Here is a 25,773-nt window from a genome sequence, read left to right as displayed (position 1 = left end):
GAAAGAAATGAACCCACACAAACACACGTCGGTCTGACAAGTGTGATGTGAACAGTGGCATTAAGCCACTCTGTGCCAATCTGTCTATCTATGCAGCTTATTTACTACATTTGCCCCAACATGTTTACTTTGAAATTAAATATTATTTAAGTTGTTCATTTGATTTGATTTCCTGTTCATAATATTCTACATTTATTGTGTGTATAATAAATATTGTAGAAGTTAATGTACTTGATTCTTCATTATTGCACAGTGCAATCAGTTGCATTGTATTGTAAAATCTCCCCTTAAGTGATTTACTGCATTCACTAAAATGTAATTTACTAGTACTGTTTGGACCGTTCTATCCCAATTTTGCTTTTACAATTTGACTAGCATCAAATGTTTAATTTAAACAATTATTTCAGCTATTGATATAAACTAGAGAAAGAAAACATTTATCATATTTCACATGTTCTTCATATGAGTGTTACAATTGTTAATTTGTCAGTCCACATTAGGGTTTAGAAATCCTTAAAATTTGTTGGCTCTAAGACTCGATTTAAGAAACAATTTTATAAATACTACAACTGTAAAAGTAATACTATTTATGGAGCACCGCTTCCATGCTCATATCATATGACAAGTATTCAAAGCAACACAAAAGGAATAGAAAAACAGAAAAAATAACACAGAAAATAACAACAGATAGAAATGATCTATAGTAACATTCATAGCAATAGTAAGTAAAAATGAGTTAAAAATCTGTTTAACCTATATCTTAATTGATGCAAAATAAAACAAACATTATTTAATGTATTTGTGTGTGCCTCACAATTTCTAAATTGAATAAAAAGTCATACAATGCCACAGAGCAGCCAGGGAAAATGGAGACAATATGGTGATCATGTGGCTAGATCTGGCCAATGCATATGCCTCAGTCCTCATGATTTGATGAATGAGATACCAGCAAGATTGTCTCTGCAGGAGCAATGCCATCTGAGTAGCAAAGATCAGGAGTTGGAATCATCGCCATTGGCTGTAAAGCAACATGACAAAGGCCAACCAAGTCTGGGCTTTTTATCTCCCCATTGGTGTCTATATGGATGACATGACAGTGACCACTGAGTCAGTGCCAGGAGACAGATGAATCCTGTAAGACTTTAAAAGAAGACAGGATGGCAAAGATACAGATCAAGCCAACCACTGCAAGTCACTAGTGTTAAAGTAGGGTGGAGTCATAGACAACTTTCACATAGAAGGCACAAACTCCTTCTGTCACAGAGATAACTGTGAAAAGCTTGGGTAACTTTGGAATCAGTTTCAATGAAATTGCCTTAAATATAATATCTATATATATAATTCACTAAGGCAAGACACCCATGGAAAGCATGCTGGAAGGGGCGTGGATTCACTAAGCCACCGACAAGTAAGCCACCTATGGCACACGCATGATGAAGTCACGCCCACCAACTCCAAGACCATTGGATACGACGACAACTCGCAGAGCCACGCCCACCAACCCGGACGCAACGACACAGAAAAAACAGCATCATTTATGTTCGTCTGTCGTAGAGGCCACATGCTACTCTGAGCCACGTTGACTGTTCAAAGAGGCGTGTTTCTCGTGGAGGTGAATCGCCATATGCAGCGTGTAAAACGGTTTGCGAGGGGTATCCCATGGGATCCTTAAAGCATTCCTTTACAACTGAGGTTAAAACACAATCAAGTAAGCAGTCTTTAAAAACCGAGTTTTCGGTTACGACGCATGACCCCGTGCACCATAGCAAACTGTTTTACACGCTACATACAGCAATTAACATCCGCGACAAACATGGGTCTTCTTAGATGCTCCTGCACTTTGTACAAACCCCCCTCTCACGTCGCTACTACCCTGGTCGGGTGTCTTGGTGGATTATATATAGAAAGGCAGCCAAAACCGCACAGAGCAATGAAAAGTCTACATGAGTCACAGGTGCATCTGGACTGTGAAAAGACGGCAACGACTCGAGTGACAAGTTGGAGGTGGGCACATGAGCAGGCAGTGCATACTGAACGAGAAATCAGCAGACTACCATGACAGAGGGAGCAGAATGGACGTCCTTCTCCTCTCCTCCTGTTCCACACTCTGTGCCTGAGCGCCGCACAGACGATTGTGTGTTGGTTCGTTCCGTGCATTGTTACAATGTTGCTTTTCTTGGTAATTTATTACATTACTGATTTTTCAAATGTTAATTTTCTCCCTATGCTTAAAAATCATTACAAAACCGGCCTGATTATGCGGCGTATGGTACACTGCGGGTTAGCTAGTTATATATAAATACCTGCATGAAACTAGACAGATTTTTGATAAGTGTTAGCAAGAAGTTTAAAACATGGGTTTATCAACATAGAATACTGTCCTGATTCCTGTGACTTTATGAATTCCCCTTTCCATCACTATAGATTTAGAGAGGAGAGTCAGCCAATTTCAAATGAGTTAGCTAAGTCTGGACAGAAACTTAACCAACCTTGCCCATTATTATACGTCTGTAAACTGAAATCCTCTTTAAATCCCCACATGAAGGAGTTGAAAGAATTGTGTGCAAGGAAAATGCTGTAATATAGAGACTCAGCTGACCATAAAGTCAATAGGGCAAGTTCAGACATTAAGGCCAGCAGGAAGTAGAAAGAATGAGCTGCATTTGATCTGACAGAAAGAAGTATGACTGGTATGGGAAGTGACTAGAGGATTGGCTGGATTGAAACTTTTGCAATCTCACACTTTGACAGGGCCCTGTGAGGAAAGTTAAAGAATAAAATGAGGATAGCTGTTGAGTAGAAGGAAACATCCTGCAGCACAGAAGGAATGAGACTACAAGGCAACTGGATAAGGTGGGACCAAGCAATAACATGTAAAAAGAAAAATGATGTGGGCCTACATTTGTCAGGCAGAATCACACTGCATTAACTCCTTGGTCCAAGCGATTTATGATTTCCTATCTAGTCCATCAAACCTGCACAGCTAGGACTTTTTGGAAACTTCAGCTTTTCCCTTATGCCAGATAAGAGGGATCTTATAACAACACATTTTGAGAAATTGTCCAAAGTTTCAGGATGAAGGTCTGTATCAATGGCAGTACAAGCAGGTGCTTAGAACCATTGCAGAAGCTGTCAGCAATGGGATTAACAATAGCTAAAGGTTGAAGCCTGTGAAGCCTTCCGTAACCTTCATCTGAACTAAGAGAAGCCCAATAAGATAATAAAAATAGCCATTGGACTACTAAACACATTTCAGGACTGGGGCCTGACAGTGGGTCTTGGCAGACAACTCAGATTTCCCAAGCACATTATAGAAACAACTCTCAGTCTTGACATCATCATCATGTTAGAATCAACAGGAGTCTTTATTTTGCTGGAACTTAGCATGCCATGGAGATGTAAAAGTTGATCTGAGCATTCTGTTTTTATTGCTTACATCAGCCATCTGTTTCTTTTTTGCATAAGTGACAGTTAGACCCTTAAAGCAGAAGTTATCGTTGTCTTATTTTTGTTTTTTGTGACAGATTCGCCTGAAAAGGAAAAGCTGCCCAAAGTCAAAGTTTTGACAGACAAGCAGAAGCTGTCCTTGGTCAACTTACCACATCCTGTCTTAAGACAGACGTCTGTATGAGTAACTTTTTTACTGCAGCAAACAGATTTTAATTCTTAGTAGCCTGTAAGAAATTAATTTTCTTTCACATAGAGAATGCATGGAGGAGGTATTTGAGCAGAAGTAAGAGATAAAGAAGATGGCCTTGTTAGCAACTGCCATAGACAAGACTGGAGGGCTAGATATCAGCCAGTAGAGGTGTTCATAGAATTTGCAGGAAACTCATTCTGTAAAGCCTATACTGAACTTGATATTAAAGCAGAGACTAGGATGAAGGCAATCTATAGCAACACACAGACTTGGGAGAGAGCCTCCAGATGTCTCTGGACTAAGAGAGAGGATCTGAGGGAGGCTGCTGCTAGGGAACATGTTGGGGTGTGATTTATCTCTGGTGGCTGGCTAGTGCAAGTATTATAATGTTGAACTACCTGAAACAGCTAAGAACCACTGGTACATTTATGATGATATGTCCTAGCTAAGCAGCAAGAGATGTTTCAGTAAAACAGTACATTTCATGTTGTCCACAATAAACAGTACTGTAAGACATTTAAATGCCTTTGTGCTCTAAGCACTATGTGCATTTGAGATTATTCTGAGCTGTGCCTTGATGTAATAATGTGCAGCTTGTCAGACCATCTTTGTCTAACTAGTGTCTTGTGTTTGAGAGGATGATGGTTAGTTTCTTTTTCCAACTCATGAATACATATATAATAACTGTTAAAACTGTGCATTTCAGTACAACAATAAAATAAGGTTCAGTATTTTTAAGATTTGAAAAACTTGCATTCTGAAAGATCCCTTTGCTATAATTGAGTTACATTTTTTGACACTGAAATATATGTGTAAGTAAAGTATACAGTATACTTATAACTACAGCACACATTAAAATCGACATGTTCAGTTTATGGTAGATATCTCAATATATAAGATAGCCATCTATGTTTTTAAGATACCTCAACATAGGAAAAAAGAAAGTCCATGCTTCGCTTGCCCCAGTAATCACCGGTATCAAGATGCAGTCGGTATATGCCTGGCAAAAATTTTTTGCTGAGATCTGACCATTGCCAGGGGCGACACTGAAATAAAGAATAAGATTTTCTTAGTGATGGAAAAAAGAACCAGTGGTTACAGTGGATATAATGTAATAGCCTAAGCATATTATTGTGACTCAGTTTTTATTATTATTATTATCATTATTATTGACAATTGTAAATAATGCCTTTGTTATAATAGGAGCAACTCAAAAAGAAACATTTTTCTACAAGTTTTCCATACATATTCCTTTTCTATACAGCAATCTTCACATTATACAAAGACTGGTTCATGCCACCAAAGGCAGCAAAACTATTTGAAATTCTGAAACACAAGGAGATGCTCTTGAAGCTTTGCTCACATTTTCTCAATATCTACTAAAGGTACCATAATCATACCTTGGATTTTTAAAAAATTGATTGTTTTAAGTTATTTCATCTTAAAGTATTTAATAGTTTTTCACTGATTAACACAAAAATCAATAATGTGACAATAAAAACCTATTTTAGTTGTACATAGCTTTCAACATATACTGTATTACACTCTGAAAGAAATATTCATAGCTTTTTTAAGTATTCTCGCTCGTCCAAAGTTGGTTCTTGAGTTGTGCCTGATGCTGCAGGGGTAGACTGCTACTCACTGGGTCAGATGGGTTTAGAAATATATGCTATTGCACAGGAATTTCCACTTCAATCAAAATTTAGTAGAGACACTTTGGGTTAAATTACAGCTATGAGCCTTTATGTATCAGTTGATCTAATAGGTACACTCCTAATGATTGTGGTCTGTACTTGTTATAATTTGTGAAGCTGCAGATTCTGGGTTAAACCGAATTTTTAAAGTCCCTCCATATTTCATTAATTGTGTTAATGGCTGTTTTTTATTTTTTACATTGGTTGCAGTAATACAGCTTTGGACACAATTGGCTTGTTATATTATGACGTTTTTCACTCCATTCTGCATGAAAACATGAGATGAAATAGTTTTCTCAGTCACCACTACTATGTGCATGGGGTAAATTAAGTAACATATAAAAAAATTCACTTTTGGGTGGCGTATTCCTTTAATGTTCTTTCAATAATTGTTTTCTTTTTCTTGTGTTCCATAAAAAGCCATTTTTTACCCTCTCCATTTAAAAAAATGTAACTTTAAATTAAAGTTAAATTTAATTTTAACTTAAGTTAAACATAAATATAAACTAAAGTTAAATTAAGTTTAATATATTTTGGGGAAATTTTCAATTCCCTGGGAATTTTTTTTATATCCTTCACATGAATTGTGCTTTTTTTAATAGCCTTACCTTGGATTTGATTTTAATTTTCCTTTATCTTCATGTTGTAGTATTGTAAGGGACATTAATCAAAAAATGCAAGTTAAATGCTTTATTTTGACACATGGGGACACCTTTTAGAACTTTGGAAAAATTCAACTCAACAGTCTTACCAATTCTATTAACTCACATTCTGCAAAATAACACCAAGTCAAGGATTGATGATCCCTAATGTCCTTCTCTCTAATACACTACTGTTACGGACACATAAATGTGCCAATGGGTTATTGTTTGCACCAAAAAAAGCCAGGAGATGAAAAAAGCAGGAGAAGTGGCCAAGCAAAGCTAAAGGTCAATACTATGATAGCAAACAAATTCAGGCAGTCAGAAAACAGGAGCAAGACATACTTGAAAGTCAAATACCAGCTTGGAGAAAGTGATAACAACATTTGACAAGATTGTTGAATCCCCTGAGGGATTGTTCCATTTGCAATCAGCACCGTTTTTATGCCATTATATCCTGTGGTGTCATCACAACTGACATTCAAAGTACATGTGATGGGACCCAAAATGGGAACAAATAAATAAGATATGACAGTAACAAAAACAACTTTATAAATTTAAATCCAAGCATGAAGTAAATGGCAGAAATAAAATTCCCACATGCCAAAACTCTAAAATAAACACAACTTCTTCTTTCAGCTGCTCCCATTAGGGGTCACCACAGCGGATCATCTTCTTCCGTATCTTTCTGTCCTCTGCATCTTGTTCTGTTACACCCATCACCTGCATGTCCTCTCTCACCATATCCATAAACCTTCTGTTAGGCCTTCCTCTTTTCCTCTTGTCTGGCAGCTCTCTCTTTAACATCCTTTTCCCAATATACCCAGCATCTCTCCTCTGCACATGTCCAAACCAACGCAATCTCACCTCTCTGACCTTTTCTCTCTGTCGTTCTCTTCATTCATCAGCCTCTCAAAGTACTCTTTCCATCTGCTCACACACTCTCCTTGTTTGCGAGTATGTTTCCATCTTTATCTTTTATCACCCTAACCAGCTGCATATCCTTCTAAGCTCAGTCCCTCTGTCTAGCTAATCAGTACAGGTCCTTTTCTACCTCATCATACGCCTTTTCTTTAGCCTTTGCCACCTCTCTCTTCACCTTGCACCCTATCTCCTTGTACTCTTGTCTACTTTCTGCATCTCTCTGAGTATCCCACTTCTTCTTTGCCATCCTTTTCCTCTCTATACTCTCCTGTACTTCCCCATTCCACCACCAGGTTTCCTTTTCCTCCTTCCTCTGTCCAGATGTCACACAAAGAACACTTTTTGCTGTCACCCTTACTACACTTACTGTAGTTTCCCAACTGTCTGGTAACTCTTCATTACCACCCAGTACCTTTCTCACCTTCTCCCTAAACATAACCTTGCAGTCTTCCTCTTTGAACTTTCACCGTTTGATCCTTGGCTCTGCCCTCACTATTGTCCTTTATTTGATCTTCAACATCATCCTACTGACCATCATCCTATGCTGCTTAACTACACTTTCCCCTGCCACCACTTTGCAGTCTTCAGTCTCCTTTAGATTATCTCTTCTGCATAGGATGTAATCTACCTGTGTGCATCTTCCTCCACTCTTGTACATAGCCCTATGTTCCTCCCGCTTCTTAAAATACGTATTCACCACAGCCATGTCCATCCATTTAGCAAAATCCACTATCGTCTAACCTTCATCATTCCTCTCCTTGACACCATACGTACCCATAACCTCCTCGTCTCCTCTGTTCCCTTCACCAACATGTCCATAGAAATCCGCTCCAACCACCTCTTTCTGTCCCTCAGGTACACTGTTCATCACTTCATCCAACTCCAAAAATCTTCTTTCTCATCCATCGCACACCCAACTTGCAGGGCATATGCACTAACAACTTTCATCATCACACCTCCAATTTCCGGCTTCATAATTATTACTCTGTCTGACACTCTTTTCACCTCCAAAACACTCTTGACATACTGTTCTTTCAGAATAACCCCTACTCCATTTCTCCTCCCATCCACACCATAAAAGAGCAATTTGAATCCACCTCCGATCCACCTGGCCTTACTCCCCTTCCAAGTCTCTTGCACGCACAATATATCAACCTTTTTTCTCTCCATAATATCTGCTAACTCTCTCCCCTTACCAGTCATACTGTCAACATTCAAAGTTCCTATCCTCAGTTCCACTCTCTTTAGCTTCCTCCTCTCCTCCTGCCTTCCGGACATGTCTACCCTGTCTTCTTCTCCTTCTTTGGACAAAAGTGGCCTAATTTCCGCCAGCCCCCTGTTGGCTAACAGTACTGGTGGTGGTCATTGTTAACCCGGGGCTCGATTGATCTGGTATGGAAATTTGTATTGCTGTGCGCATATTGATTTGGCAAAATTTTACACCGGATGCCTTTCCTGATGTAACCCTTCCCATTTATCCATGCTTGGGACCAGCATGAAGAAACACACTGGTTTGTGTATCCCCTGTGGCTGGGTTAAAATAAATCTAAAATAAACACAAAACACGTGCAAATATGGCTAATATTGCAGTTACTTAGTAATTTATTCCATGTGTCTAGGTTTCTTTGTGAGAAGAAAAACATTGTAACGTTTGTAAAAAATGTACACTTGACAAGTTCACACATACGTTCTCATGTTCTTGTTGAAATATATAACTAACTAGCAAAATACCCGCACTTCGCAGTGGCGAAGTACTGCTTTTAAATTTTTATTAAGAAGAAAAGTAAACCTTTTTAAACTGAGGGAAACTATACCAATAATTATTTGTTAAAGATTTCTTTGTATACCACATTGTCAGTTCGGCACTCCGGTTGTAATATGACCAAGCTGTGCGCTAAGCTTACTCTTGAGCAAGCAACGTAAAAAAGCAATTTTGCCTCAAATCAATGGCAACCTTTTGTAGGGTCCGTCCCTGAGACTTATTCATTTTCATTGCGAAGCAGAGCCTTACTGGAAATTGGAGGCATTTGAATTGAAATGGGAGATCAGAGGAATAAAAACTCTCTCCCCTGAGCCACTGCCAGTAAAAATAGTTGCCTCAATTACAGTGGGATGCAAAAGTTTGGGCAACCTTGTTAATAGTCATTATTTTCCTGTATAAATCGTTGGTTGTTACAATAAAAAATGTCAGTTAAATATATCATATAGGAGACACACACAGTGATATTTGAGAAGTGAAATGAAGTTTATTGGATTTACAGAAAGTGTGCAATAATTGTTCAAACAAAATCAGGCAGGTGCATAAATTTGGGCACCGTTGCCATTTTATTGATTCCAAAACTTTTAGAACTAATTATTGGAACTCAAATTGGCTTGGTAAGCTCAGTGACCCCTGACCTACATACACAGGTGAATCCTATAATGAGAAAGAGTATTTAAGGGGGTCAATTGTAAGTTTCCCTCCTCCTTTAATTTTCTCTGAAGAGTAGCAACATGGGGGTCACAAAACAACTCTCAAATGACCTGAAGACAAAGATTGTTCACCATCATGGTTTAGGGGAAGGATACAGAAAGCTGTCCCAGAGATTTAAGCTGTCTGTTTCCACAGTTAGGAACATATTGAGGAAATGGAAGACCACAGGCTCAGTTCAAGTTAAGGCTCAAAATGCAGACCAAGAAAGATTTCGGATAGACAGAAGCGTAATTTAATGGTGAGAACAGTCAGAGTCAACCCACAGACCAGCACCAAAGACCTACAACATCATCTTGCAGCAGATGGAGTCACTGTGCATCGTTCAACCATTCGGCGCACTTTACACAAGGAGATGCTGTATGCGAGAGTGATGCAGAGGAAGCCTTTTCTCCCCCACAGCACAAACAGAGCCGCTTGAGGTATGCTCAAGCACATTTGGACAAGCCAGCTTCATTTTGGAATAAGGTGCTGTGGACTGATGAAACTAAAATTGAGTTATTTGGGCATAACAAGGGGCGTTATGCATGGAGGAAAAAGAACACAGCATTCCAAGAAAAACACCTGCTACCTACAGTAAAATATGGTGGTGGTTCCATCATGCTGTGGGGCTGTGTGGCCAGTGCAGGGACTGGGAATCTTGTCAAAGTTGAGGGACACATGGATTCCACTCAGTATCAGCAGATTCTGGAGACCAATGTCCAGGAATCAGTGACAAAGCTGAAGCTGCGCCAGGGCTGGATCTTTCAACAAGACAACGACCCGAAACACTGCTCAAAATCCACTAAGGCATTCATGCAGAGGAACAAGTACAACATTCTGGAATGGCCATCTCAGTCCCCAGACCTGAATATAATTGAAAATCTGTGGTGTAAATTAAAGAGAGCTGTCCATGCTCGGAAGCCATCAAACCTGACTGAACTAGAGATGTTTTGTAAAGAGGAATGGTCCAAAATACCTTCAACCACAATCCAGACTCTCATTGGAACCTACAAGAAGCGTTTAGAGGCTGTAATTTCTGCAAAAGGCGGATCTACTAAATATTGATTTAATTTCTTTTTTGTGGTGCCCAAATTTATGCACCTGCCTGATTTTGTTTGAACAATTATTGCACACTTTCTGTAAATCCAATAAACTTCATGTCACTTCTCAAATATCACTGTGTGTGTCTCCTATATGATATATTTAACTGACATTTTTTATCGTAACAACCAACGATTTATACAAGAAAATAATGACTATTAACAAGGTTGCCCAAACTTTTGCATCCCACTGTAGGTTCTTTTGCAGACACGTGACCTGAAGTCTCATGTCATTACAAAGTTTCGGTGGCTGTAAGTTTCTCAGTAACATTATTGGTGCCCCAACCTTCAAAATTAGATTATGCTCAGGAGTGCCTGGAGGATTCAGAGTGTGGAGAAACTCTAGCGACAGCGTGTCTATTAACCTATAGATTTTTCTGCGAGTATTTGGCGGCAGCGTCACGAAGTTGTTTCTGTCTAGCTGCATCAGAAAATGTACCATGACGTCTGACACGCCTCTTTTTTACTGTTTTCTCACAGCTTGGAATGCTGCTGTCATAATCGGTTTCAGTTTCATCGTTTGTTTCAATTACGTTAGTTTTTGCAGGACTTGTTGTGTTGAAGTGACATTCGGCATCTGTCAAGCGTTGTAAGCATACAACCAGTTTCATCGATAACTTCTCATCCAGCTTTTGAGAGTTGAAATATTCATAAACATTAAAGTGTCCACTGCTCAAATCGTCACCTCTGAATCTAAGATGTTTAAGAGATATTGGCGGTTCTCCAAAGGTGTAAAATATTTGGCCATTTCGGTACACTTGAAAGCGACAACCGAACAATTCAGCGGCAGTCATCAACTCACATGCAGAACCATAGGTGAAGGGCTTAAGCATTTCACTCTTCTAGTGCTCCTGTGTAGTATAATTATCTCCTGTACCGTCATCAGTCCACACCTTGAACCTGTCCCAGTCATTCAATACATAAGACACAATGTTCCTCCAGATATCAAGAGTGAGCCTGATATGGCCGTGCAATATGTAACACAAAAAATGGAAAAGGCAGGTGCCATCTCCGGGCATGGAAACCACTCGGTAAGTGACAGTTCTTTGATCGATGGTGATCACCTCAATAGACATGTTAATGGAGTTACGGTTGGAACGATAAATAAACTAGGTACCTGAACAATGTAAACCAGTGTTTCCCAAACTCGTTCCTGGTGAACCCCTGTGGCTGCAGGTTTTTGTTCCAACCAGCTTCTGTTTTTAATTGAACTCCTGGGCTAATTAAGTGAACTAATATTTCCCAAGTTCTGTGTTTAGGGAACAATATCAAAATTAGAAAACTAAGTTTGCTAAAAAAAAATATTAAAATGTACCAAGCAGTTATATAGGAATAATGTATTTTTTTCTTTTTAACAGTATTTTCATCTTGATTTTCATTCTACTTTTCTAGGTCTTCTAATTGTTTAGTTAATGTATTATTTTAGCTAAAGTACTTGCAGCCGTTAATTATTCAGTGTTGTTTGCCAGCGTGTCTGCTCTGCTCGTTTTAAATTGTCATTTTTAAGATACAACAAAGGGGGAAAAACTGCACAGAGAAAGGGCAAAGTATAATGAAATCAACAAAAGAGAGTTTTCAGTGTTGTTTGCCAGCTTGTCTGCTCTGCTCGTTTAAGCATTTAAATCTATATAAGGCAGGCTGCCAACTACGTGGGAGGCATGGGGATGGGGGACGCAATATAGGCAGGACATAGGATCAACCCGCCACACGCGCACCGAAGCTGCAGGCTATGGACGTATATATGTACGTAAGTAGGATTCAGTTATGGCCGTTACACATGGAATTTCGAAATGAAACCTGCGTAACTTTTGTAAGTAAGCTGTAAGGAATGAGCCTGCCAAATTTCAGCCTTCTACCTACACGGGAAGTTGGAGAATTAGTGATGAGTGAGGGCTTTGCCTTTTATTAGTATTAACTAGAAAAATACCTGCGGTTCGCAGCGGAGAAGTAGTGTGTTAAAGAAGTTATGAAAAAGAAAAGGAAACATTTTTAAAATAACGTAACATGATTGTCAATGTAATTGTTTTGTGACTGTTATGAGTGTTGCTGTCATCAAGGATTTGATTATCATTATTTCTTTCAATCAGGTTCGTATTTGGAGAATGTGTTGTGTTCAAGTTATATTCCGTGTTTGTCAACTGTTGTAACGATAACAGGTTTCATTCATCGAAGTGTTCACTACCCAAATCGGTACTCGTGAATCTAAGATGTTAACAGGCATTCCTGGTATTAAGTTGTGGATTTGCCTGCGAAAATTTTTAGCGGCAGCGTGTCTATGAACTTAATTTAAACTTAAGCTTTACACCTTGCTTTCCTATTGATATGTCTACAAAGGCTTGTTCAGATTCAGAGGGTTGTTCCTTTCTTCCTGCATCAATAAACAGCTCGTCTTCCTCTTTATGTGAGACATCACACACTGCATGCATGGGTTTACCTTTCCCAGTCTTGCAAACTTTAGCGAAGTGGTTCAATTTACCAAATTTTTTACACTGTCTTCCTTTAGCTGGACATTGACTTTTTCCACCGTGTGCTTTGTTTCCGCAGTACCTGCACTTATGAATATGCTTGTATGCGTCACACGCTTCATATTCTTTTGCTGCCTTCTCAATTGTGTAATGCGTTTTTTGTTCAGTGCTATTTGGAGGTCTTGCTTTTTGTGTGCGTACTGCAAGCTAAACTTTACACCTTGCTTTCCTATTCGTTTGCATAAGCACAGTCCTTCACCAGCAATTTTAACTCCGTAACAGCAATTTTAATTCCATTACAAAGTGATAAAAAGTCTCGTTTATACCCTGCGTCTTCTCACTAAACTTGTATCTCGCAAATATCGTATTCGTCGTAGGCATGACAAACGCCAGCGGCAGTGTGTCTATGAACTTAATTTAAACTTAAGGTTTACACCATGCTTTGTTTCCGCAGTAGCTGCACTTATGAATATACTTGTATGCGTCACTCGCTTCATATTCTTTTGCTGCCTTCTCAATTGTGTAATGCGTTTTTGTTCAGCTCTTTGGAGCTCTTGCTTGTTCTCTGCGTACTGCGTTCACAGTCAGTTCACGTGAGCTGCTCGGAGTACATGTATCGAAGGTTCTCAGCTGTGCTTGTGCTATCTCATGCGATCTTGCGATGTCCATGGCATTATTTAATGTTAGCTAAGACCTGGCACTTTAAGGTTTCTCTCACACTTTCTCCAAGTTTGTGCCAAACACTAGTCTATCCCTGACCATCTCATCATCATTTGCATAAGCACAGTCCTTCACCCGCGAATATTTAGCGGCAGCGTGTCTATTGGATTACTGCTGATGCAACTCCACCTCACACCGCGACCGAGCTGCAGGCTTTGGCCGTATATATGTACGTAAGTAGGTTCCAGTTATGACCGTTACGCGTAGAATTTCGAAATGAAACCTGTCCAACTTTTGTAAGGAAGCTGTAAGGAATGAGCCTGCCAAATTTCAGCCTTCTACCTACATGGGAAGTTGAAGAATTAGTGATGAGTCAGTCAGTTAGTCAGTGAGGGCTTTGCCTTTTATTAGTGTAGATTACACGAGATGCCTCAAGCCAAATGGAATAAATACTTATAGAATAAATATGATTTTTAAATTTATAGTTAGTTATACTAATAGCAAAACTTCTTTTAAATTAACTTCATAAAGTTTTGTGTTGATATCTATTATCTATTGATCTATTAACTAAATCATTTTAATTCATTTAATTCATTTTAATTCATTTTCAGCATTCCAAGTAACCAGAGCCTCTCCCCGCAACAACGGGAGAGGCAAGAACCAAATTTGGATGGGAACACAGTCTAATATATTACAAACACAATGGGATATGAGAGGAAAGTCAGAGTATCAGGACAAAACAAAAATACCAAATGGGAAGAATGTGTAAATACTTAACAAAAAGTGACAGGGCCAAGACTAAACTCAGTCTCCCGGAGCCACAAGGCAGCCATACAGCCTTGATAGAAAAATCCAAAATAATACATAAAGGTTTTGTATTCTAATACAACAAAAGATGGAAATTCACACGACAGGTAAATGCATATTTTAATTGGTGTACATTTCAAGACTCTTTTTTTAATTTTAGTATTTAATGAAACTTTTTAAAATATGTATAAAATATATTAAAATTTACTTCATGACTCCAAGTGTGGTCTCCCAATATATAAAGTATTCATATATATTTTTACACTTTACTGGAAAAATGATATATTATTTAATTCACTTTTACTTACTCTCCACTTAACACTTTCCAGACAGTTTCTTCTTTACGAAACAGTTCAAATTTCAGATTAGTGGCAGGAGCAGCTTTAGTGATATCAAAAATTTCAGCAATTGGTGCAATGTCTGTAGTGATCTCAGTAATTTCAGCATTTGATATTATCTAAAAATGCAACAACAAGAGAAAAAGGATTAAATTGTGCATTCACCCAAACATTTTAAAAAATGAAAATGAAACTGAGCTCCTTCTCCATGCAGAGTTATACACAGAAATAATAAGAAAATATAATATTTAAATAAAAATAATTTAGTTGTAGCGCCCTCTTACATAAGGTATTACTGTAGTTTAGCCAGCGGCAGCAGGTTTGCAAGCTAGCACACACCCATTTCCTAGGTGCCCATCTGGGAACAGAGAAGATGTTAGAACGGATTGATCGGCCAGGAATGACTTTTTGGGCTTCCTAACCAGAATGACAGTTATAGCAGATTCATTGGAAGGACCCTATTGTTCCCATCCCGCTCATTGACATACCGTTTAAGTGCCTAGGAATCGACATTGCAGGACCCCTTGAACCCCCTGCACATGGTCGTAAATGAATTCTGGTGATAGTTGACTATGCTACATGTTAACCCAGGGGCTATCCCCTTGAGAGTGGCCAATTCCAAGAAAATCGCAAAAGAACTAGTAGGGATCTTTGCGTGTGCACGGCATCCTGAAAGAAGTCTTAACAGACCAGGTGTTGCCTTTCACCTTTGTGATGTTTGGGGAGGTTGCCAAGTTACTCCATATTAAGCATTTAAAAACCTCAGTGTATCATCCTCAAACTAATGGTTTATTGGAGATTAGTCAGACGCTCAAGCAAATATTACGTAAGGTGGTCAGCGAGGATGGGGGAAACTGGGATCAGTTACACCTCCTCATTCTATTTGCATACTGGAAGGTCCCACAAGCCTCAATGAGTTTTTCACCTTTTGAACTGTTATATTGGCAGCAATCATGGGGAATATTGGAAATATTAATAGAAGGAAGGGAGAAAGAGACAGTCCCTTCTACCAATATTCTAGAATGTATTGTGCAGTTACGAGATAGATATTAAAAAATTCTACCAATTCTAAAAGAGAATATGGACCAGTCTCACTATTATGACTGTGGCACATCTCTTCAGGAATTCAAACCATGGTCCTTATTCCCATTTCCCACTGTAAATTTCCTGGCACATTGGCAAGGGTCATATGAAATTAAGTAGAGGAAGGGGCTGGTCGATTATCTGGTTAAACTACTGAATCGTCAGCTAACCAAATGAGTATACCATGTCAATTTGTTGAAACCGTGAAAGGACAGGGAGCCTGATCCCTACTCCAGATAACCTTGTTCATTATTCGCTCAGAACACAAGATTTAATTTGTGATTGTGATTGATTTAATTCAAAGACAAGAGCTTGAAGCAGCCATCTTGTCTGCCCTGGAAGTGGTGAATGAGTGACATGGAAGAACTTTCTTGATTGCACATGACATCATCACTAAAACTTGGGTTATTGTCCAAGAATGCCAGTATTGCCTTTTGGAGGCAAAAAGAGCAGAAGTGGAGCTTGAGATCAAGAGAATGCTATATCTTGGTGTAATAGCGGAAAGTTTTAGTCCCTGGTCTAGCCCCATTTTCTTGGTCCCAAAGCCTGACTGAAGTTGGAACTTTTGCAATAACTTTTACTGACTTAATCAATTCAATGCTTACCCGATGCCATGAGTGAACAAATTCCTTGAATGCCTTGGAAAGGCTTAATATTTGAACACACTTGACATAACGAAAGGGTACTGGCATACAGTGGCGTAGCTGGGGGGGTGGGGATGGGGGTACATCTGTTCCCGGGCGCAGCATCCAGGGGGCGCCAAACTGATGTTACAAAATTTTACAATGAAATGTTTTCCAGTCTTAAATGCACTAAAAAGTAAATAAAAAACATTTGCATACTCAGTCCATCACTCCATCAGTATGAGGATATCTTTTTCCTATGTTTTTTGCCTCTTTCTGATTTTGAAACATGTACAGTATTAGTTCTATATACCCAACAGACAATAATTTATCCCCTCCACTACTCTAACATTCTTGACTCCCACCCAGAAACATTTTTGATGTTATTAAACAGGTCGCGCGACTGACATGAGGCATTAGTGTATCATTGTCTAAATTGTTGCAAACTCCATTTCTGTGTGCCAAGTGATTTGTGTTTATGTGTTTGATAGAAAATTGAATGGGCTGTGGTGAAGTATTCTAGTAGATGGCTGCAAAAGTCTAGATGTTTCCCCATCATATTTTCATATGAATAAATTGTAAGTAATGCAGTTTTTATAAATATACTAGCAAAATACCCGCGCTTCGCAGCGGAGAAGTAGTGTGTTAAAGAAGTAATGAAAAAGAAAAGGAAACATTTTGAAAATAACGTAACATGATTGTCAATGTAATTGTTTTGTCACTGTTGTGAGTGATGAGTGTTGCTGTCATATATATATATATATATATATATATATATATATATATATATATATATATATATATATATATTTACACACACACATAAACATATATATACATATCTATACATATTTTCATATACACATATATATACACATATATATATATATATATACATATACACACATAATACATATATATATAAACATATATATACACACAAATACATATATATACATATATACATACATATCTACATATATACATATACACACACACACATATATATATTGTCAGGGATGCCAGGGGCAACGACCCGGCCGGGACGCTGTGAGGGACCAGAAGAGGGTCAGAGCCCACCCTGGATCACATGGGGGCCGCCTTAGTGGTTGCTCTGGGGGCCACGGGTACAGGGCATGGAAGCTCCACCCTGTAGGGGCCCGTGGTCACCGCCAGGAGGTGCCCCAATGCCTTGGGGACGTGCTGGGGGGAAGATTTAGGATGGCACCCGGAGAGGTGCTGGGAGGACAGCCAACACTTACGCCACGCTGGGGCGTGGCCAGAGGAGGAATGCCGGGAACACCTGGGGCTCATCCGGGGACTGTTTAAAAGGGGCCGTCTCCATTCATTCAGCGCTAGAGTCGGGTGGAAGAAGGACGAGGCAAGAGAGGAGAGTGGAGGTGGCCCCAGAAGAAGGCATTTGTGGCCAGGACTGTGTGTGTTGGGGTTTGTGCACTATTTGGACTGGGTCTGAGTGTCCATTTATTATATATATTATTGGATAATAAACGTGTGGTGGTGAATTACAACATGTCCGCCTGTCTGTGTCCGGGTCGGCTCCACAATATATATATATATATTATATACATCCATATATATATATATATATATATATATATATATATATATATATATATATATATATATATATACACATATATACAGTCTTTGGGGTGCGAGCAACTGTTGCTGGGGGTGCCAGAATCCATGAAGGAAGAAAAATGAAAAACATTATTTGTACAAAATCTTAATTTATTTATCCATTCCTAAATAATTAAATGGGCAGGCTATTTCGTATCAGTGCAATACGCTGTTTGTTAAAACGGATGACTCCGCTCTTACGCAAGTCTGCCTGGATATTATGAACTATCGTTTCTGTTCAAGTTCTATTTAAATTTTAAAATAGAAGGAATTTTTATTTAGTCGACAGAATATTATTCGAATAAATCAACTCAAACCTTAAATAAATAATATTTTGCTCTCCATAAAAATATATCCTGTCTAAATTATACAAGTTAGAAATAAAGTAAACGTTAAAAGAACAAACATTCAAATTTCTTTACTCTTATGTAATTTTATATAAAAATAAACTTAAATTTTAAATATCCCAAAAGATTTTGCTCTCCATAAAAATATATCCTGTCAAAATTATACAAATTCAAATATGAACATGGTGCATAACAAAACCTGGAAATATAAATAAAATTTGTTCTTTTCAGCAATAACAAATCAAATCATTCAGTTGTCTTTGCTCTTATGTCATTTTATCAGAGCTGGACGCCTGGCATCTTTTTGGCAACAAGTTCGTTTATGTTTGGTGTGAGGTTCTGTGTTGTGGAGATTCTCAGGATGGACTGCAGGTGCTCATCAGTGAGGCGACTCCTGTGTGCTGTTTTGTTAGTCTTCATGACTGAGAAGAGCTTCTCACACAGATATGTGCTACCAAACATGCACAAGGTTCGAGACGCATGTAGACGGAGCTGGAGCATTTGTGCGGAATGGAGTGAATAAACTGTGCGGGCCGTGCAGTATCGTACTTTGCCTTCAGTGTGCCATTACACTGCAGCTCAATCACCTCCATCTGAATCTGCACAGGTGCAGTTTCCACATCGACGGCAAATGGGTTAAACAACTCAAAATTCTTTTTGTTCTTCAAAGTCACCAAAGCGCCGTGAACTCAGTGCGCAGTGCGCCAGTTTATCAGCAAAGTGCGATTTGGGAACACCGTAGTGCCGACTTGGTTCAACATTACTTGGCAACAGGGAAAGTGGGGCAAGTTGCACTGGTGCATTTGTGTCTCCCATAAAAGTAGCTTCACTTGAAATCACTTTGTGATTTTGCACGGTTAAAAACCTGCTGAAGTGTCAGATTCTTCTTTAACTCTTCTGCTTTCTGTATCTTGAGCACTGCATTCAGGTCTTTCAGGTTATCTTGATGTTTTGTCTCATAGTGCCGTCTTAGATTAAATTCTGTAATTACAGCCACATTAGCTCCACAAATGAGACACACGGGTTCAGTAAACATATACTCAGCCTCCCATCGGTTTTTAAAGGCTCTATGTTCAGAATCACCTTTTCTCTTCGGCATCGTGTGGCTAGCTTCGCAATAACTTGCAGCATCATAAGCTAGACTTGATTAACGCGGTAAGTGCGCAAGGCAGCTGAAGCGCTGCATTATGGGATCTGTAGTTTATTGTGTTACCAGCGCTTCATATCCCCGGCCATTAATAACAATAATACAGTATATAAAATGATCTGGGGCGGATATAATTACACGCCGGGCGGATGTGGCCCATGGGCCTTGAGTTTGACACATATGGACTAAATAGAACTTTAAAAGATATATTTTTCAAATGTGATCGCAATTCAGATCGAGTTGACGCACTACAGTACATCGAGCCCGCGTGCTATTGTGGTTTTGCCTGTGTGCCTCAATAAGTTACCCTCCCCTCGCTCTTACTTTTTTACCGTTCATCTAATGAATACACTGAGTATGGCTTTACCAAAACAATCATTGATCGCGAATAAAGTATCCATTATTCATAAAGCTTCAACTGGTGATCTGTCTTTCTGCGTTAACCGCATATTTTTTCATACGTCTCAAACCAAGGGGATGCGAGGCTAAAATGAATCAAGAAGCGCGCGTACATACTTAGTGCATCGAACCTCGGAAGTCAGCGCTAGAGGCGAAGCCTCTACTATTGCGCCACGGCGTGTGGTTTGTCTATTTGAGCGTAGCAGTGTAATTCGGTTTTTGTTCAGCACTCTTTGGAACCGTTGCTTTTTGTCTGTGCACTGTGTCAGTTCACGTGAGCTGCTGAATATGGTTTTATATGTCACTCGCTCGCTTCTAATTGTTTCGCTGCCTTCTTAATTATATAATGCATGTTTTCTTCAGAGCTTTTTGTAGCTCTTCCTGGTTTTCTACGTAATGCGTGATTACGTGAGAGGCGTGATGATGTCACACGAAACTCCGCCCCCCATGGCTTTCGAGCTCAACTCCATTACAGTAAATAAAGAAAAATAGCTTCTAGTTATGACCATTACGCATAGAATTTCGAAATGAAACCTGCCCAACTTTTGTAAGGAATGAGCCTGCCAAATTTCAGCCTTCTACCTATATGGGAAGTTGGAGAATTAGTGATGAGTCAGTCAGTCAGTCAGTCAGTCAGTGAGGGCTTTGCCTTTTATTAGTATAGATAATTATTTTGCTTTATGATTTGCTATATACTTTTTTAAAATCATTTTTAAATGCGGAAAATGAATTTTTTCTTACAAAAACTAATGATGGATTTAGATTTTAAAGAACACGAGGCAGCATTATCATTTTCGGAGACTTAAATGAAATTTTTTTCTTAAAATACTATTATTTTAAATAAATTAAAAAAAAATTTCTTTCCCTTCCCCATTGCATTTTGGCAAACAGGAGGGGGCGCGAAATCTTCAGTTGTCCCTGGGCGCTGAAAACTCTAGCTACGCTTCTGCTGGCAAATTCCTTTAACGGAATCTGCTAAGAAGAAGATCATATTTAGCACCCCTAGCAACAGTATTATGTTCTCCCATTTGGAGTGCACCGGGCACCAGCAACGACTTTCCAGTGTCTGGTGGATAGAGTGCTCCACTCCAACAATTTGTATAATGCCGCCTATCTAGATGACATTGTTATTTATTCCAGCACATGGGAGGAACATGTGAAGCAGGTCTGTGGGATCAATCCCAAGAAATGTTATTTTGGATTGAACGAGGCAAAGTATTTAGGCTACTTACTTGGCAGGTGTTTGGTCTGACTACAATGTTCTATAGTTGATGCCATCATGAAATCGCCCTATCTGAAAACCAAGTATCAGGACGAAGTCTTCTTAGGTTTAGCGGGGTACTACCGCTAGTTTGTGCCTTGTTTTTCTGAGAGGGCAGTGCCCTTGACTGATCGTACAAAGAAGTGGGCCCCTAACACGGTGGTATGGAATGCTAGTACAGAAGCCACATTCCGTGACTTAAAACACCCGTGCTAATAACTCATGATTTTTCTTTGCCTTTTGTCTAACAGGCTCTGCTGAGCCAAAGCACCTTTGATGTTGAACACCTTATCATATTCCTGAGGCAGAAACTACTGGATCTGGACACTTGGTGTGCAGTGGTGGATAGAGAAATCTTGGTGATAAAGCGGGTTATTAACCAACTGAAGTACGACTACGGACCATGCACCCATTCAGTGGATGGCACTTCATAAGGAATTTAATGTGCGCATCATTGGGTAGCTCTTGGACCTTCAGCATTATTGATTCAAAGTCATCCATCACAAAAGTTCTCTCCAAGCCAATGCCGATGTTCTCGTATTCATGACCTCACAGCTTGGGCTGTCTGACTAGACGGGTCTAGGCTAAGGTGGGGTGGAGATCCTGTCACACATGTGCGCATAAGGGACAGCCTAAGGGTTCTGGTGATTGCAATTATCCACAGCCCCAGGGGTTGGAGCTGTGTCCTAATGCCTTTGCTCTTTCTCCCTCTGCAGACCAGATGATTGACAGCTGTACCATTTCTGACATCACTTCTGGTGTCTGTCCACATGGAACCGCTTCCCCAAGCTGGAAAGACTTATGACCGGAAAGTTTGTCATTTTGTAAACAGTTCACTTTGGAACTTGAATTTGAAAAAAATGTTATTGCCATTATTGCTTGTTTTCTCTTGAATTCTAATTATAAGGGGTTCCCTGGGTAGTGCCCCAACTTTTTGTTTGTTCTCTTACAAGGAATTAAAAATAAATTTGGAATCAGTATTGGAATCAACCAATTCATTAACATGATATCAATAATTGGTATCGGCCCTAAAAAAACCTGATTGAAGCATCCTTTATATATATTTATTGCTTAGGTAGCAGGAGATGCGAATGCTATAATTGGCATTGGGAAAGCGCATCAGGGACCATACTGTAAAAGAAAGGTTTACACTAATAAAAGAATAGTCCCTCCATATTTCAGGGTAGGTAAATAGCCACCAATGTTAAACAGTGTACCTTTTCATCCTTACTCACAACATCAATAATGGCAGTCGTAAGTGTATGTAGTCCTTCTCCATTTATATCAGCAGCCTCGACTGTTAATTTATATTTAGCTGCTTTCTGTAAAATACAAAAATATTTGAAACTTTATTAGCCAAGAGTAAGCATGTGATACAAAAATGCTTTTTTACAGTTCTTTTGGAAGATTTTCATTAAATAGATACAAATGTGAATGTAAATTAAATAAAGCAATGTAATTGCTTGTCATTTTTAATGTTGTTAATGCTTAATACTTTTTTTTACCTTTCATTCAATTTATTTGAACATTTTAAATATTTCAGTTAAAAATATTAGATCATTATTTAAAATGCTCCAAATTTAAACAGTTAAGACCAAGGATATTTCCCCAAAAAGTGGAACACTTTAGATAAGATTGAAAATTTTATACATGAGAGATGTAGTGAAATGATGCATTTTGGATACCTGTAGACTTTTTGAATAACAATTAGATTACTTGTACTGTGAGTTCAAAAGTTTCACATACTGACATTGGAAATGCGGACTTATATTTTCCATTCTGATTGCTGCTGTATGCCTTACTCTTACTCTGGACAGTACTGCCTATTAGCCAATTCTTCGTTGATTTAATAATTTTTAAAGTACATTATAAGTATGTTTAAAGAAAATGTATAGTATGCAATTCATCCATCCCCATGTATGTCTAAAACAAGTAACTTTTAGCAGATTATAAAACCTGTGAAATATTAACCCTCTGGAAAGTTTTATAAGGCAAGTTAGAAACAGGCCTAATATAATTGAGTGTGATATACTGTAAATGTTTACCTCTCGATCCAGACCTGGTGACATCACACTAATGGATCCAGTATCTGGGCTGATGGCAAACATATGTGAATTTGGAATAGGTGGAGTTTGACTTAAAATTGAATATTTAATCTTAGCATGGTCGGTATTTGGATCATCTTTATCTATGGCAGTTACAGTCATAAATGTAACACCTGCAAATGAAAAATGGGAAATAATGAAATCAGTACATTACATATAGCTTTTCAATTTCAGTTCATTTTCTTTTCTTGGACTCTTCCATTAAAAATATGATGTCAGTGGGTCTAAAGGACTTCAAAAACAAGAGTAAATAAAGCTTACAATAAGTTCACAGTCCTGTATATGTGGCTCACATAAAATGGTAATAAATGGGCACCTGGTGTTGATCCTTCTCTCACTTTTCCTACAAAGGTTTTGCTGATGAACTCAGGTTTGTTGTCATTTTGATCAATTACAGTTATAGTTATGGGCACAGGATCTTCTGCTATATCTCCATTAATTGAAACTGCATGTACTATAAGCTGTTAAAAAAAACCATACTTAATATACATATATATGGGTGCATAATGTATTTTATCAAGCTGTGTGTGCAACCAAATAGAGAGACAGAAGATGAAAACTCACCACATATTCAGACTGCTTTTCTCGGTCCAGAGGTTCAGTCACTAGTAACCAAGCACTGGTTTTATCCATTTCGAATAGTCCTGCTGGGGGCAAATCAGCACCTGGTCCAGTTATGGTATAGTGTACAATGGATCCCTTCGACTTGCTGGATTTGATCTAAGACAAATAGATTGAGGCATCAATTCATACATCAAAAAAATAAAAATCGTTGATGAAAATCCACTCAGTTTGAGAAAAAAGCCACTGATTGCAAACCTTTAATGACATTTTTGCAACATACACTACATATACTACAAACCTGAGCCAGTTGCTTGGGGAAAGCACCTCTCTGATTTTCAGGGATGTTAATCGGTGGGATCACCTTGGTGTCTTTCACTCCATTTGGGAAGGAAGTCATTGGAAAATCAATCTTTCAGGAAAAAGAAAAGAAATCAGTGAGCTCAGAATTATTTAATATGCACAACAAACATTTACAGCAATATGGAAAAAAAAAAAACTGCAAGCTTTATATTCCCCATGACACTGAACAACATAATGCAGCCATACAAATATATACACATTTATTTGCCTTACCGTCATTTGAAAAAGTGTAGTAAATGTAAAAATTGCCTAAAGTAGGTAGGGTTTAATGAAGATAACTTGACTAAGTCTCTGCAGTGTTAATCATTCGATAATAGTTTGTGAGACTGTAATTAGTGGCTGTTTGTATGGCACATTATCTGTGGACTCTGTTTGAATATGGCACATCTAAATAAAAATAAACAGGTTAATTTGAGATACAGAAGACTTTATATTAGTAAATGAAACTTTATTTTATGTGATTGGAGTAAATATTTATTATGCTTGCATCTATTAAATGCATTGCAGAATTGTTCTTAGTGAGGAGATAATGACAAATTAGATATGTCTTAAGGCAGTGATAGGTCCAGATTGTGTGATAATTTTTATTAGAATCCAGCTGGTAAAAAGGTGAAAGCAACAGTGTTGCCCCTGTCCAATGTGAATAATCCAAGATCAAATGAAGACTTTCCTAAAATACACTCTGGCTCTGTTGAACCCTAATAGCAAACTTATGCAGAAAATTCAGCTTGCTCACTCAAAACTAGCTAAATCTGTAATTGTGACTAAAACTAACAAAGGAAGTCCACTTGGCCATATCTAAAGATCAGACAGTAATTAAGATCAGTTGTCTGAGGTGCAGGTTGTGTGTACACAATGTGGACCCAGCAGAGATTTTTCCTTCTGGTTCTAAGCATAACAATAAGCTACTACTGAGTTTAATGAGAAGACGCAGGGTATAAACGAGACTTTTGATCACTTTGTAACGGAGATAAAATTTCTGGTGAAGGACTGTGTTTATGCAAACGAATACGAAAGCAAGGTGTAAAGCTTAACTTTAAATTAAGTTCATAGACTCGCTGCTGCTGGCGTTTGTCATGCCGAGAGACTGTGTTTGTGGAGATATGGAGAGTTAAGGTGGGAGGGGGAGTCACGTCATCATCTCCCCTCCCATTCACGTCATTTCATTCACTTCATTTCGCTCCAAGCTGAGCTCCGATGAGCTCCGCAGCTGACGCGGTCTTGCAGTTCTTTTTCCTTAGTGTTTAGTCCTCTCCTTTACTGATTTATATAAAGGAGAGTTGAGATCCGAGAGACTATGTTTGTGTGTTTGTGGAGGGATTGAGAGTTAAGGCGGGTGGGGGAGTCACGTCATCATCTCCCCTCCTATTCACCTCATTTCTTTACTTCATTTTGCTCCAAGCTGAGCTCCGCAGCTAACGCGGTCTTGCGGAAACAACTTCGTGATGCCACCGCCAAATACTCACAGAAAAATCCACAAGTTAATAGACACACTGTCGCTAGAGTTTCTCCACACTCTGAA

At 38.7% G+C, this 25,773-nt stretch overlaps 1 pseudogene; it reads right to left on the bottom strand.

The window, feature by feature from the left end:
- LOC120535396 overlaps positions 1-25,773 on the bottom strand; it is a 33,747-nt pseudogene that overhangs the window by 1,578 nt on the left and 6,396 nt on the right.

This window comes from Polypterus senegalus, chromosome 9, assembly GCF_016835505.1.
Source record: "Polypterus senegalus isolate Bchr_013 chromosome 9, ASM1683550v1, whole genome shotgun sequence".
Classification (NCBI taxonomy): Eukaryota; Metazoa; Chordata; class Cladistia; order Polypteriformes; family Polypteridae; genus Polypterus; species Polypterus senegalus.
This window is presented reverse-complemented; position numbering and strand designations above follow the sequence as displayed.